The sequence below is a fragment of the Bubalus bubalis genome, chromosome 16 (genome assembly GCF_019923935.1).
Source record: "Bubalus bubalis isolate 160015118507 breed Murrah chromosome 16, NDDB_SH_1, whole genome shotgun sequence".
Lineage (NCBI taxonomy): Eukaryota > Metazoa > Chordata > Mammalia > Artiodactyla > Bovidae > Bubalus > Bubalus bubalis.
In genome coordinates, this window is record NC_059172.1 from 64,553,819 (window position 1) to 64,570,238 (window position 16,420).

General features: G+C 41.8%; 1 non-coding gene across 1 annotated transcript; it reads left to right on the plus strand.

The window, feature by feature from the left end:
• Window positions 1-15,461: 15,461 nt before the first annotated feature.
• Window positions 15,462-15,568, plus strand: LOC112579777. The gene has a single exon (XR_003104110.1). It is a non-coding gene; the product is annotated as a U6 spliceosomal RNA (small nuclear RNA).
• The last annotated feature ends 852 nt before the right edge of the window (window positions 15,569-16,420 follow it).

The window sequence follows — 16,420 nt, forward strand, 5'->3', positions numbered from 1 at the left end:
TATAAGGGTGGTGTCATCTGCATATCTGAGGTTATTGATATTTATGCTGGCAATCTTGATTCCAGCTTGTGCTTCATCCAGCCCAGCATTTCTCATGATGAACCTGCATATAAGTTAAATAAGCAGGGTGACAATATACAGCCTTGACGTACTCCTTTTCCTATTTGGAACCAGTCTGTTGTTCCACGTCCAGTTCGAGCTGTTGCTTCTTGACCCACATACAGACTTCTCAGGAGGCGTATCAGGGGATCTGGTATTCCCATGTCTTGAAGAATTTTCCAGAGTTTGTTGTGATCCACACAGTCAAAGGCTTTGGCTTTATTCCATAAAGCAGAAATAGATGTTTTTCTGGAACTCTGTTGCTTTTTTGATGATACAGTTGATGTTGACAATTTGATCTCTGGTTCCTCTGCCTTTTCTAAAACCAGCTTGAACATCTGGAAGTGCACGGTTCATGCACTGTTGAAGCCTGGCTTGGAGAATTTTGAGCATTACTTTGCTAGCGTGTGAGATGAGTGCAACTGTGCAGTAGTTTGAGCATTCTTTGGCATTGCCTTTCTTTGGGATTGAAATGAAAACAGACCTTTTCCAATCCTGTGGCCTCTGCTGAGTTTTCCAAATTTGCTGGCATATTGAGCGCAGTACTTTCACAGCATCATTTTTTAGGAATTGAAATAGCTCACCTGGAATTCCATCACCTTCACTAGCTTTGTTCGTAGTCATGCTTTCTAAGGCCCACTTGACTTCACATTCCAGGATTCTGGCTCTAGGTGAGTGATCACACCATCATAGTTATCTGGATCATTAAGATCTTTTTTGTGTAGTTCTTCCATGTATAGTTCTTGGGTGTATTCTTGCCACTTCTTCTTGATATCTTCTCCATATCATTTCTATCCTTTATTGTGCCCATCTTTGCCTGAAATGCTCCCTGGTATCTCTAATTTTCTTTTCTTTTTTTTTTTTTTAATTTTTTTAATGGATTTTATTATGAATATTTTTGACATGCCCACAAGTTCAGAGTACGATGTTACCTATAACCCAGTTTCAATAGCTACTTTTTTCCACATGTGCTTCATTTTTTACCCTCTTTTAATCTTTATAATAATTCATTTATCAGAGATCTGTAGTCTTTCCCATTCTATTGTTTTCCTCTATTTCTTTACATTGATCACTGAGGAAGTCTTTCTTATCTCTCCTTCCTATTCTTTGGAACTCTGCATTCAGATGAGTATATCTTTCCTTTTCTCCTTTGCCTTTTGCATCTTTTCTTTTCTCAGCTATTTGTAAGCCCTCCTCAGACAACCATTTTGCCTTTTTGAGTTTCTTTTTCTTGGGGATGGTCTTGTACAATGTCACAAACCTCCGCCAATAGTTCTCAGGCACTCTATCAGATCTAATCCTTTGAATCCATTTTTCACTTCCACTGTATAATCATAAGGGATTTGATTTAGGTCATATCTGAATGGTCTAGTGGTTTTCCCTTCTTTCTTCAATTTAAGTCTGAATTTGGCAATAAGGAGTTCATGGTCTGAGCCACAGTCAGTTCCCAGTCTTGTTTTTGCTGACTGTATAGAGCTTCTTCATCTTTGGCTGCAAAGAATACAATCAATCTGATTTCATTATTGACCATGTGTAGGTGGTGTCCATGTGTAGAGTCTTCTCTTGCGCTGTTGGAAGAGGGTATTTCCTATGACCACTGTGTTCTCTTGGCAAAACTCTGTTAGCCTTTGCCCTGCTTTGTTTTGTACTCCAAGGCCATATTTGCCTATTACTTCAGGTATCTCTTGACTTGCTACTTTTGCACTCCAGTCTCCTATAATGATAAGGATCTTTTTTGGGTGTTAGTTCTAGAAGTTCTTGTAGATCTTCTTAGAACCATCCAACTTCTGCCTCTTCAGCATTACTGGTCAGGGCATAGATTGGATTACTGTGATATTGAATGATTATCATTATTATTATTATCTTATTTTTACTCCCTAAGATCTACTTGTTACTGGGATACACTTTCCTTCCATTGACAAGGACACTCTGAAAAAATCAGAGCTTGCTCACTCTTCCTTCTCCAGAAAGGCACACAGTGAAAATAAGGTTGATTTTCATTTGTACTTCCAGGCTCTGGATGTTGAAGAGGTGAAGCTTTGGCTTCCACGTACAGTCTCTCCCAAAAGCAGAGCACAGCATAATGCTTAAGAATCTGGGTTCTAGGAATGAAACACATGTGAATTTGACTCTTCCCCTGGATAGCTGTGTGACATTGAGTTGATGACTTAATCCAAGCTTCAGGGTCCTCATTTACAACAGGAGGATTTACTAGTACTTTGCAACACTATTGTGACAAAGAAGATCATGCATTTGAAGGAATCAGCCTAGGAATGGTAGATTCTTTTATTTGCTGCCGGATAAAATGGTAAATGTTTTTATCTGCTGCCACTTTCCAAGAGGAAGTGCTATCTGTCTCCTGCCCAAAAAATAATCTGCTGTCTTGTGTACTTCCATAATGTTCATTTCTTTCCATCAGACTAACACTTACATGCTCAGTTTGTACCAAGCCATGTTCGGGGGTGCTTTACATGTGTTAACTCATTCATCTCCTTCATCAACTTATGAGGAATTATTACTATACTCACTTCACAGATAAGATACTGAGGTTCAAAGAGGTTAAGTAAGTCACCTTAAGAAGTGAAAAAGCCAAGATACACTGGCATGTATCTGAGGAATGTGGTTAAGGGCCTGCTTTCTCTCTCTCTCTTTTTTTAATCTATGCTGTACCTCCTCTTAAGGTAGGAAAAGCACCCTATACTCATGTTCTGTCTGTCTCCTGCTCCAGTCTGTGAGCTTCTCAAAGGTGGAGACCATGTCTCACTCACAGTTATATCCCCAGAGGTAAGCCCAGGATCTGCTGGGCATTCGATGATACCTCTTAAATTCTTTTTAATGTTGGAATATGCCACATGGTCTCCACTACTCACAAAGGAGCCTTTCCTTCTGCCAATAGTCTAATGAATACTCTGAGGGACTCTCCTCCTGATTGTGATGGATCTGCTATTAAACAGATTTCTCCAGACGTAGTATCTAACTCAAAGGCAGGGCATTGGGAGCTTCGGAATAAAAAACTTGGAGAAATATTAGGAAGCTTTTTGCTGTCGGTAGCTCTTTGTAAAATCCTGCCGATATAACTAAGTTCCAGAATGTTTCTTTTCTATTAAATTTCTTTTCCTAAAATAGCCCTGTAATTTCAAGTGTTACCTACCCACCCTGACCTTGGAATGGGGTTTGTGTCTGTCTTTTGTTTGTGTTTGTGGTAAAATTCAGGGTATGGAAGTAAATCTGCTTGAACACTTGCTTTGAGTTAGCTGCCACTTGCATGTCCAGCAGTAATGGTGCGGTGCTCCCTGCACCCAGCTGCAGCCTTCGCTCTGCTAGATGTCATGCATCATCTCACTTAGCTGCCTTCTCTTTGCTGCTTGATCTATTAATTTCTGGACTCACCGGCAGTGCAGTTTATACATCCCCATCCTGTAACGGGCACGCTCAGTGTCTTCAGGGGAACTGTGCAGGGATTAGGCAGTAGAAGAGCCATCTCTCAGGTTTTTTCCCTAATATGTCAGAGAGGATCACATTTCAAAGGTACTCAGAAAATCATGGTCAGAACATGGCAAAGGTAACAATAGCAATAGTAAAGGAATCCTTCAGTGTTGCACAAAACATTTTTGTTAGGCAGTTTGATAGAGAATTTGCTCTTTTTAAAAATCAGCTGAGACACATTGACCATTATTTAGACATGTAAGAATTTAAATGGGAGCAATGTAAATGGTGAAATGAGAAGAACTACAAATGGTACTTTTGTGACGATAACAATTAATAGGCACATATGATCTGATCTGAAAAATAAATAGCATGATTTAGGTAGTTCTGATTAATTGTATTTCCTTAGCTGAATTTTATCACATAGATGATTAATTCTCCAAGAATTAAAATGAGTTCAATTATCTTAGTTCCCAAATCAGGCATCATTTATTATTTAGTGTTTAAAGGTTAATAAATAATGCATTTAATCCATCTATGATACAGTACATGCTCCAGTGGGTTGGAGTGAGACACACATAGAATTGGACAACTGCCAAAATTTGTCCTCTTTCAGCCTGAATTTGTTCATCAAAGGTGAGCTGACCTGCCAGTGCCCTACGGCTAGCACCAAATAAAAGAAGCCCTGGGTGTCCCATCCCCTTCTTGCTTCAGGCTACTGGTCTTCAGTGGTCCCTGAACCCTTGCTCTGCTCTTAGCTCTTAGATCAGATTCCTAAAATGGCTTTCTGGCTGTCAATCTTCCATTCCTCTCAGAAATAAGCAGAGTTTCACATTAGCTTTCACTCAGATCCACTCTGGGTGACCCCACTATATTTGAAACCAGTCTTGGTCTCTGGAGCCTTACCTGCTCAAATTCCCTACAAGTGGAAAAGACCTACTGACCTCACTCCCAATACCCTTAAGAAGCTGTAATTTGTACTTGCTGTGCTTGAATCCAAAGCAATGCTATAATTATGCAGTCAGAATACCAGGAATTTTGATGAGAAGGAAAGAAAGAGAGTAAAGGCTTGAGTTCATGAATCTGTCGACAATGAAAAGTCTTAATAGAAGAGGCTTGGGCTGATGCAGAAGATTTGTTACAGAGCATTGCTATTCAATCAAAGGCATAGTTGAGGTTTTCTAAAGATAAATTATTGTAGGGGGAAATGGGATAGATTCCCTTAGGCATTATCTCTGGTTTGTGAGAGGGAGACTGAGGAGGTGTAAAATGATGGACAGTTTCCGAAGAAATACTGCATAGAAACAGTGACTCCAAGCCACAGAACACCTTCATAAAGACATTGTCATGGAATCTGCTTGGGATTTTTTTCCCACACAAATGATGAATTGCCAAGTCCACTTGGCCCCAGCTCTTATGGGCTCTATTTTAACACTTCCTGCCTTGGAATAGCGCTTCCCTGTGTTTTCTGCAGCATTTTTCCATGGATACCTTACAGACTGTGTCTTTTGGGCCCCTCACCTCAAGGCATTCCTCAGCGGTTCCAGCTATTTTCAGCAGGGCCATTTGAGTCCAAGCCTATTTATTTTACAATAGTATATGTTCAAATAGATGGCTTAAGCTTCATTTACCAAATAACACAATTGTTATTTCTCCTAATACCTTTGACACTGGGGCTTGGTATATTCTCCATTCCCAACATCCTTTGCACTATTTTGATACTCTTCTGCTCTGAGAGAATTAGCCTGATTTCTTTTTCCTATTTGCCCAAAAGATTGAGAAAGACAGTCATGGTTGTTAGTTTCTGGCACCCTTGAGGAAGTCACACTGTCGCTTTTCAATATCCAGATTGTTTCAGTACACCTAACCTCACTGAGGACAATGACCTCAGTGGATTTTCTTTGAGGCCCCAAATCAACATTCAGCATTCTTTTCCTTTCCATAACTTCCCCCATCATTTACAGTTTAAAATGGATCTCTACAGCACTTCTTTCCTGATAGATTAAAAATTAATATGGTTGTTAGTATGGTTGTAGAATACTTGAAAATACTTGAACAAAGTAGATCTTGGTTAGGACTGCCTCCCACCCGCCCCCCCACCTTTTCCTAGGACCTCTGCTGGCTCTGTGTAACACACACTGGTCTGTTACTGCAAATCTTCCGTAAGTGGACCCTCTGCTTCCTGTACCTCTGGACACTTGACTCTGAGAAATACATAAAAGATAGCTTTTCTATCCTTTCATCCAATAGGTCTATATGAAACAGATCATGTATTAAGTACTGACTACATTGTGAAGTGTTAAAAGAACCATAACAGCATTGAATCCTGTTCAAAGATATACAAAGAGTTTTCCCATATACAATCTCATCTGATCCTCAAAACAAACCGCAAGATTGTTGTTTCCTAAACTACGAAACTGGAGCAAAGATTGAGAAAGAGCGTGCCCAATATTCCACACTAGTGAGAGGCCACGTGAAGGCTCAGTCACTTCATCGTGTCTGACTCTGTGCGACCCTATGGACTGTAGCTTGCCAGCCTCCTCTGTCTGTAGGATTCTCCAAGGCAAGAACACTGGAGTGGGTTGCCATGTCATCCTCCAGGGGATCTGCCCGACCCAGGGATCGAACCCGTGACATCTTCTGTATCACAGGCAGATTCTTTACCACAGAGCCATCCAGGAAGCCCCAGTGAGAGGCAGACCTCAGCTCAAAAGCCTCACTCCCTAGCCCTTCTCTGTGCTGTGCAAATAATACCTTCCACATGAGTATCTGCTAAGGGAGGTTATCAGTCAGGGTCCCAGTGGCAAACACAACACACTCTGGATGATGTATATTAAAATACTTAAATGAAAGGACTAACATGGAGAGGTGTGAGTATGTTACAGAAATAAACAAGTGCTATTGTGACCTCCAGACAGTTAACGACAGCAGTAAGTCATTACTGGTTCTGTGGCTGAAGAAGTAAGGGAAGGAAAGAGTGTGGCTGGAATCTAATGAGAGCCAAGGAGTAGAAGGGCCACTTGGCAGAAGCTGTGATCTTGGAAGGAGGCAGCTACTGGCAAAGATACGGTGCTAAATAGGGAGAGAGGGAAGGGCTCTCCTCCCCAACCCGATCTTCCTGCTGGTGCCTCACATTGGCTGAAACCAGATGGAAGCTGGCAGACAAAAGATCCAGCTGACAAAGTGTTTAAAGATCAGGATCCTGGAACATGGAACAAGATACAGAGAGGCAGCAAATGCATCTGGGTGGAGGCTGGGCTGGTACAAACAGAGAATGAAACCAGAAAGATAAAATATGTCCATATGTAACAGCTTCCAGATGATAAAGAGAATTTTTTCAGCTTACAATGTGAGTAGGTGGGTTAGTTGAGCCTGGGACTCAGGGAAGGCTCCATGGAGATGTACTCTGACCGGGCCTTGAAGAAAAGGTAGGAGAGAAATACAGAGATAGAAAAGCAGGCATTATCTGGCAGGGATGAACAATACAGCCAAGGCACAGAGACACATGGTGTGTGGGGGTGGAGAGCATATGGGAGGAATACGCAGTAAGCGGGGAAGAAGAACCGATGGGGAATAGCTAGTTGTTCTCTTTGGAATGTGAACATAGGAAGTGGGAAATAAGCCTGGAAGGTGAATTGAGCCATGGCAGTGAGGAGCTTGGTGGTGAAGAGCTTCTGTAAAAGAACCGGACTTTATTCTGGGAGCAGAGTCTTGAGAGAGACAAATTTTCCAGAGCAGAAGGCAGAGAGTGTAGGCCATGTCAGGGAAGGGGAGTGTTGTTTTGGGGAAGAAGTGACTGAGGAAAGGCTTTCTCCTTTTTCTTAAATCTAAATGAGCCAGGTGATCCCAGGAAGATGTTCACCAGATGGGCTTTCCCATTGCCTTTCCTCATGGACATTTAATGAGGACATTTAATTTAAATTGACTTTTAAAGTCAAGTTCAGACACAATACAAAATTCAGCCAACTAGCCAGCCTAGTATCCAAGGGCCAAAGTTGAAGGGACAAAATTGAAAAAGCTGTAAATTCAATGAGAAACCTAGTCAAAGTTCTAGACGTCCTGACACCACAGCCCAAACTCCTGAAAGCTCTCTGGCTCACTGCTGGAGTTGGGGGTGGAGGGCTGCTTCTCTTGGAGTAGGACTTTTTTTCTTTTGTCTGTTTTCTTCTCTCTCTCTCTTTTTTTTTTCCTTTCAGTATTCACTGGTTCTAATTTTTTTGGTAGCCCCCAATCCCTCTTAAGCCAGGGTGAACCAACCCTCTATTCAGAGATGGTTTGTTTTGATTCACTTTGGCCTAATAGAAGCTTGGAAATTTCATACAGCCATGTGGTTCAGGTTCCAGGAAGCAAAGCTCTCCAGATAACTCTACTAAAGTCGAAAACTGTCTCAGTCTGGCTCCAGTTGCTGTTCAAGTACTAGCAGAATTTCCAAAGAAGGGAAAGTAGAGAGAGAGAGGGTAGAGAGGCTGCAATAGTTCAAGTCCTGGGGAAATTGTCCTATTTCCTGGCTAAGTGCTATGGGATACATGGAGATGAGTATACACAATCTCTGTGCTCCTGGGACTCAGAAGAGTGAGGAGATATATAGATGATAGACAGATATGACAGAGATAGATGGGGAGTTAAAAGATTGATCAATGATAGATATAGATAGATAGATGGACAGATGAGAGAGAGATAGATGGTTTATATAGAGAGATGATTGATAAATAGATACCTATGACAGAGATAGATGAGGGAGATAATAGATCAATGTTAGATACAGATAAATGGATGGATAGATGTAGATTTATATAGAGAGATGATTGATAAGTAGATAATAGATACATATGTAGATAGATAGATGTACAACTAGAAACAGCATGGGAATGCCTTCTCTTAAACTTAGTTTGCTAATGAGTGGCCTTTTCTATAAAGCTTTGCTCTCCATTGTTTCTAAAGACAATGGGCTTGGCTGTGAGATTGGAAAGTGAAAGGTTCACTTTCAATTGGGTTTATTAATGTCCACAATTGACTAAGGACTTGTTATGTGATTTTCATCATGGGGATTCGGCCTAAGAGTTATAAAAATTTTACTGAAAGCAGATAGAAGGTGATTCACTAGCTCTGGATAAGCGGATCTTTCCCACTTTGTTTCCTGGTTATAGAACTTTGGATGTAAAAATAGAAATCATTTAAAGGATCAGAGAACAGAGTTTAATGCTTTTCCTTGTGAGTTTCTCCTCAGGTACTTTTCAAAAGTACCAACAACACCAATAAAAAGCTAACTCTTAGTTTTTAGAAAGTAGTGTTATTTGCCAGTGCAACCTCAAATCACCCTGTGAAAACACAGACGTTATAGATGCTAAAAAATGGCTCACTTTTTAACTGACTGCATATTCATTAAAAGAAACAAACTTCAATAGAATGAAGACTGGTCTCAGCACCAAGAATAAAACAACCTGTATTTGTTAAACTTTCACAAAGTATGTTTTTAGCCACACAAAGTCAGACAAGAGAAGATTTAGACTTCTGCCTGTTAGTAAGACCCAGTACCTTGATTAACTCCTCTTGGAGAGTAAAAGGCTTATGTGGATGCTCAGTTATCCCCAGTGAGACAATATGCACAAAATGTAATTTTCAGTTTGAGATGAAGTTTCAGTGAATTATTATCTCTCATTTGGGTTAAAAAGCATACCAACTGGTAAGAAAAAAATATCAAAACATTTATCTTTGACTCAGAAATTTTTGGTATGTTTTCCCTGAATAAAATAATATCTACTCTGGGAACTTGGAAAACTCCAAAATAAAACCAAACAGTTAAGGAAGTAAATGGGGGGGGGGGTGGTGGGGGGAAGACCATGAAGAAAAAATTACAATACTTTTTACAATCTGTTTCTTACAAGAACTTTTAAAATTGCAGTGGTGATTTTTAAAGGAAGAGAAGAATAAAGTCTGGAACAGAACGAGTGAATGAACATACCAAACATGGTAAATGAATGAGCAAATTAAAACATAACCACTTGTAAATATGTATAGCTGTATCTTCTCCCCTTCCCACCCCATGGACACATCAGGGTAAAGAACTCTGAAATAATAACACAACATTTCATCATGGAGAGGAACCTCAGAGATCATCTAGCAAGGGTTTATAAGTTTTTTAGCTGTGGAAACTTTATGTTGCATGAAGGCCCCACATGCATATGAAATTGAGCAAAATGAAGCTTCTATAGTTGAAGCAGGAACCCAAGCCCCCTACTCAGGTTCTCCTCGCATCTGTAGACAGCAGTGCACCATCATATCTAGTTTGAAAACCACACATCTCCTCATTTTAGTCATGTGACATCATGACAATTGGAGACCATAGAGGTGGAGTAACATGTCCAAGTTTTTCATATGGTAAGCATGTACCACAATACAACCACTGCTCAATCTTCCTGACTCCTCATTTTGATTTTTTTCTACTGCACCATCTGTGTCAGTTTAATCATTATTACAAAGTTTATTTAAATTTTCTTGTGGAAATATTTCATCTGTCCCAAATTAATTTTAAGCAAGCATTTAAGTGTCTGAATCATATTTTTAAAACCTATCCTTCCTCTGAAGATTCACACCACCTCTTCCCAGGTGTCTGTCTTGGATACGCACCTGTTGCCATTTTAACAAACACGTATGATATGTCCTAAATTGTGACAGCATAAGAATGGGAAATGATCTTTTTTTGAGGTGGGGCATATCCCATTCTTCCCCCGCACCCCATTAAAAGTCATCAGAAGACTTCCCTCGTGGTCCAGGTATGAAGAATCTACCTGCCAATGCAGCGGACACAAGTTTGATCCCTGGTCTGGGAAGATTCCGAGTGCCACAGGGCAACTAAGCCCGTGCAACACAAGTACTGAGCCCACACTCCTTAGATCCCCTGCTCCCCAACAAGGGAAGCCACCGCCATGAGAAGCCCGTGCACTGCAACTAGAGAGCAGCCCCTGCTTGCCACAACTAGAGAACGCCCAAGCAGCAGTGAAGACCCAGCACAGCCACATATAAGTATGTTTTAAAAAGTCACCACAGTACACATACACAACGGAGTATTACTCAGCCATTAAAAAGAATACATTTGAATCAGTTCTAATGAGGTGGATGAAACTGGAGCCTATTATACAGAGTGAAGTAAGCCAGAAAGAAAAACACCAATACAGTATACTAACGCATATATATGGAATTCAGAAAGATGGTAACAATAACCCTGTATGTGAGACAGCAAAAGAGACACAGATGTATAGAACAGTCTTTTGGACTCTGTGGGAGAGGGAGAGGGTGGGATGATTTGGGGGAATGGCATCGAAACATGTATAATACCATATATGAAACAAATCTCCAGTCCAGGTTCGATGCAGGATACAGGATGCTTGGGGCTGGTGCACTGGGGTGACCCAGAGGGATGGGATGGGGAGGGAGATGGGTGGGGGATTCAGGATTGGGAACACGTGTACACCCGTGGCGGATTCATGTTGATGTATGGCAAAACCAATACAATATTGTAAAGTAATTAGCCTCCAATTAAAATAAATAAATTTAAATTTAAAAAATAATAATAAAATAAAAAGTCACCAGAAAGCCCAAGCATAATCTCTAAACCTGAGTCTCACTCCCATCAAACCAAGAAGAAGGACAGCAAGAGAGCCAACTGCTTCTACTTGCATTTCTTCCCATATCCCGTGACCCTCTTCAGGTCAAGCTGCTCATTAGGACTGAAATAACGTGTAAGCAGGTGAACAGTTAGAGAGCTTAGAGCTAAAGAGCCTAAATAACTGGCAAACTAGACAATCAAACTCAGATGCTCATGAATTTAAAATTGCTTTGAAGAACAATTTTTTGGCCACCTGCTCAATACTTTCATTTTCACTAAATATTTATAGGGAACTCCTTATAAATGAGTTTTCACATTAAACAGCCCAAGAAAAATGGACGGGAGGATGGGAAATAATACTGTTATAAAGTGATGGCCCTCACCATGTTAACCACTTGAGAGACAGGCGTGAAGCCCCCACTCAGTGCTAGGAAAGAGGGCCCCACTGTTAGTGAAATACTGGGTAGCAGGCACAATTGCAGACACCATGGCTTTGGTAGGACTCCCATCTTTTCTTGCAGCCTAAACATGGGCTTCTGATTCCCAGGTGGCGCAGTGCTAAAGAATCTGCCTGCCAATGCAGGAGATACAAGAGACGAGGTTTTGATCCCTGGGTTGGGAAGATCCCCTGGAGTAGGAAATGGCAACCCATTCCAGTATTTCTTGCCTGGAATATTCCATGGACAGAGGAGCCTGGTGGGCTACAGTCCATGGGGAGGAGACTCAGAGATGGATTCTTCTTTAGAACTAACCGATTACTTGATGTTAATAGAGATTCGAAATGTTTCTCCTAAGAAGCTGCTTTGGAATATAAGAGCCTGGAGGAACCTATCTCCCTGTAGTATTTGGCAAGCCGATATAATACAAGAGAGCTTTAATGATAGTTTTAAAATAGATTTTTCTGTCCTGGTTAGTCTAAGTTGGCCTCTTAGGCACACAATTTGGCAAAAAGCCATAATTCACTCATTTTCCTAACTTGCTTCAAGCTTTCATAATTTTCCATTGACCTAGAATTTCTCCAGCCCAGAATAGACCTTAGCCTGACAGAGAATCAGTGAGACGGAATGGCAGCAGAATTAAAGTATTGTTTCTTTAATGCTGTATTACAATGTATGTTTAGACAAGGATTCTCCCTACTCAGTAAACATCAGGTTGTTGGCATAACACATCCCTAAGCTACTTGTCAGGAATCTGTGGCAGGCAAATTTACCTCAAAACCAGAATAAATTGACAATAAAGAAAATCTAAACTGTAAAGTCAATGAAAAGTCTTTGGTTCTAAATCTGGTTGTAGGTGAAAAATCAGAATAAAGTTATCTGAAAGGATTGTCTTGCTTCTCCTCTACCCTGACTCTTCCAGTATACTTACACAGGAAGTGCCATGTTTGGGCTGGATTGGGTGGTTGGGAGAATAAATCTGAATTACAAAGTGTAATAGGCTTTTGGCAGAAGAAAGGTGCTGTCGGAATAGACGTTCTTAACTTTTTCCGAGGCACTTGTATCTTAGTCCACAGTCTGTGACCTCTTTTATAGTTGGCTGACTGCTCTCTCCTCCCGCAACCCCTACCCTTTTGTTAAACAAAAAACTGGCACGTTCTGGGAAGTGCTGGCAGCTCGCCAGTGTCCCTGTCACCCAGGCAGGGCTGGGCTGTGGTGGAAAGGACCCCTGGAACTTTAGGGGCGCTGTGTGTGTGCCTGTGTGCAGTGAGCTCCACACACGTCACCCCAGCTGCTGAGCGAGCCGGAGGCTGCAGCTTCACTCTGAAGACTAAAACCTCTTCTCCTCTCTTCCCTCTCACCAAGAGTCCCTGGAGCTTCCCTTTCTGCCAGTTATTTCTCGTTTCTTCCATCTACAACCATCTTGTCCCTATCTCATCACCTCACATTCATTCATTCCACAAAGATTTATTAAGCACTGTCTCTGCAACGCACCCACGCTTCACCACACCCTAGCCTGGCCTTCATCCTCACTTCTCTCTGAAACCGCCCTGGACAAAGGCACCTGTTTGTTGTTAGTTAGCCCATGCTCATGTTTGCAGGGCTCTCTCTCTGCAGCATCTAAGGGTGTTGATCTCTTTGTGTTTCATGAAACATTCTCATCCTTTGCCCTCCCGGTTTTGCTCCTTCTTCTGATGCTTCCTTCTGGGTCTCTTTTTGTTCCTTGTCCTTTTTCTGCCTCTTCAATATTGATAATCTCAGAGTTACATTGTTAACCCCCTTCTATTTTAATTGTACACACTCCTCTAGATGTCTTTTTAAGGCCTCAGCTATCATCTACCCTATAGAAAATCCAGGGACCAAATTTCCAGTCCAGATCTCTCTTCTGAACTCCAGACATATTTAGTCAGTTGCTTGCACAATACAACCACCTGTTCCAGTTACTGTACTGTCTAACAAGTCATCCCAGAATTTAGTGGCATAAAACACCCATTGTTTGGTCAGGAACTCAGGGCACTGAAACGACAGCTGTTTCTGCTACATGATGTCTGGGGACTCAGCTGGGTACACTTAAAGGTTGGAGGGAGTTAACAACTGGTGGTTGGAATCATCCGGAAGCATCTCCACTCTTACATGGTTGGTGGTTGGTGTCTGCGATGATGTCACACATCCATTGGCTGGAACCTCGTCTGAGTCAGCCAGAGTACCTACAAAAAGCTTTTCCATGTGTTCTGGACTTCCTCACAATATGGCAAGCTCAGGGCCGTTGTACCTCTTCCATGGAGCTCAGGAATCCAAAGGTGGATGTCCCAGGACTTCCCTGGCCATCCAGTGGTTAAGAATCTGCCTTCCAATGCAGAAGACACAGTTCGATTCCTGGTCAGGGAACTAAGATCCCACATGCAGTGTGGCAACTAAGCCACAATGCAACTACTAAGCCTGTCCACTCTGGAGCCCACATGCTCTAGAGCTCTCACCACAGCAAGAGAGAAGCCAGCACACCATGGTGAAAGATCCTGCATGCAGAAACAAGACACCGCATGCTGCAACTAAGGCCCCTTGCTAAGTCACTTCAGTCGTGTCCGACTCTGTGCGACCCCATAGACGGCAGCCCACCAGGCTCCCCCGTCCCTGGGATTCTCCAGGCAAGAACACTGGAGTGGGTTGCCATTTCCCTCCCCAATGCATGAAAGTGAAAAGTGAAAGTGAAGTCGCTCAGTCATGTCTGACGACTCTTAGCAACCCATGGACTGCAGCCTACCAGTCTCCTCCGTCCATGGGATTTTCCAGGCAAAAGTAGTGGAGTGGGGTGCCATTGCCTTCTCCAAACTAAGGCCCCATATGGCCACAAATACATTAATTTTTTTTTAAGGTGGATGTCCCAGATAGCGATGCAGGAGCTGTGTTTCCCCTTTGTGACCTAGCCACAGAAAACACTCACTGTCACTTCCATCACTTTATATTGGTTACAAGTGGGGGGCTCACACTCCACCTGGTGACTGGGGAGCCACCAGACTGTAGAAGAGCATCTAAGAGGTAAGAGGTATGGGTAAGGGTATGGTTTCAGCCCTCTCTGGAAAGTACTATCTGTCTCATCACTCCTCTCCACCCCCGGCCTCACACTCCGTCTGTACGGATATCTCACAAACTGCCTTTTCCTGCTATCTTCAGCCCCCACTACCGCTTGATTTGTTATCTTTCCAATTGTCCTTCCAGCAGCCTCATTTAGATGTCACTTCTTACAGATGTAAGTCTTTGAGAGACCCAATGTCTACCACCTCATCTTGCTCTCCTCCCTGTTGGTCCCCTTCACTTACCCAAAAACTGGATGTGGGACAGGCACCTCTCAGGTTTGAACTCTGAGTCACTTCACCTGAGCTCAAAGCCTGGTTCTGCTGCTTGCTAATTGTGCAAACCGGAGCAGTTTGCTTAACTTCATAAAACTTTAGTTTTCACATTTATAAAATGAAGGAAATCTTATATTACCTTAAGGGCTGAGGATTAAATGTAATGGTGCAAGGATATTGGCTCATAGGTGCTTTAGTAAAAACTAGATATTAGCATAATCCTGAGAACAACTGCACGCGTCAAAGATTAAGAGCTAGTGTTGTAATGTAAATGTTTCCTCTCTAGATCTAAAGAGCTACATTGTTTCTAAAAATGCAGAGGAAAAAATATAAACTTCTTGAACATTTAATAAGAGGTATCTATTGTCTATATTTTTGAACTTTATTGTTTTAATGGATATAATTAACATATATTCGCTTTTAGGACAGCCATTCTTAGCTGCAAGTATATAGGATGTTCCAAGTATACCTCATTATTTCTCACCAAACATATGCCTTTACCCCACTAATGTGAGAGAGAACTGGTTGGTTTTAAAAGACAGAGGAGTGTTCGCTTCAGCAGCACATACACTAAAATTGGACCGATACAGAGAATATTAGCACAGCCCCCATGCAAGGATGACACACAAATTCACGAAGTGTTCCTTATTTTAATAAAAAAAAATAATTCCTCCCCCCATCCCCCCAAAAAAGACACTGGACCTGGCTGGTGTCTCTCCAATGGAGGGCATCTCTCCTTCTGCTTCCACCACTGGACCAAGGGGAGCAGCAATTCAGCATTACTTCCCACACAGGACTTTTCTTCCTCTTCCTGACTTCATTAACCCTCGTGCTTGCTGCAAGGTGTAATCTCCATGTGTGGTTTGGGAGATGAATACAGGGTTCCCCAACATTGTCCTTGGATAGGAAATAAACCCTGCTGAAGTGTTTGCAATGAAAGAAGCACATTCTTGGGTTGATTTGAAGGTGGTATTTTTGGTTTTGTGGGTTTTTTTTTTTTTGGTTTGTTTCTGTTTTTGTTTGACTTCTTGAGTTTTTCTAACTGGCCAGGACGTTAGTATTTACACAATTTTTGTGGACGGGTTGTTTGTTTTATACATCACTATGCCAGGAAAGAAGCTTTCAGTGTTGTTTAAATGCCATATAATAAAATGGGCCAAAATTCCATCTGCATACCTGTTTGAGCCAAGTACAGGGAATGAACAGGAGTGATTAGAAAACACGATAGGGGCATAGGTGTTGCCTGAGTACATTGATGGAGCCATTCAAAGAACAGAATGAGCTCTCCATGTGGGATTATTCAATCAGTGGTTTACACAATCAGAAAATTATAAGAAAGATTCAAAAGTCAGAAAACAGCTGGATTAATATATCCTCTTCCAAGATTTCATAAGAAACCATCCAGGAAGAACTCTGCCATAACTGGTGAACAGTACCCAGCTGTGTTGTCTCAGCACTAGAGGAGAAGAGACCTTACAGACCCATCTCTGTGGCTGAACATTTTA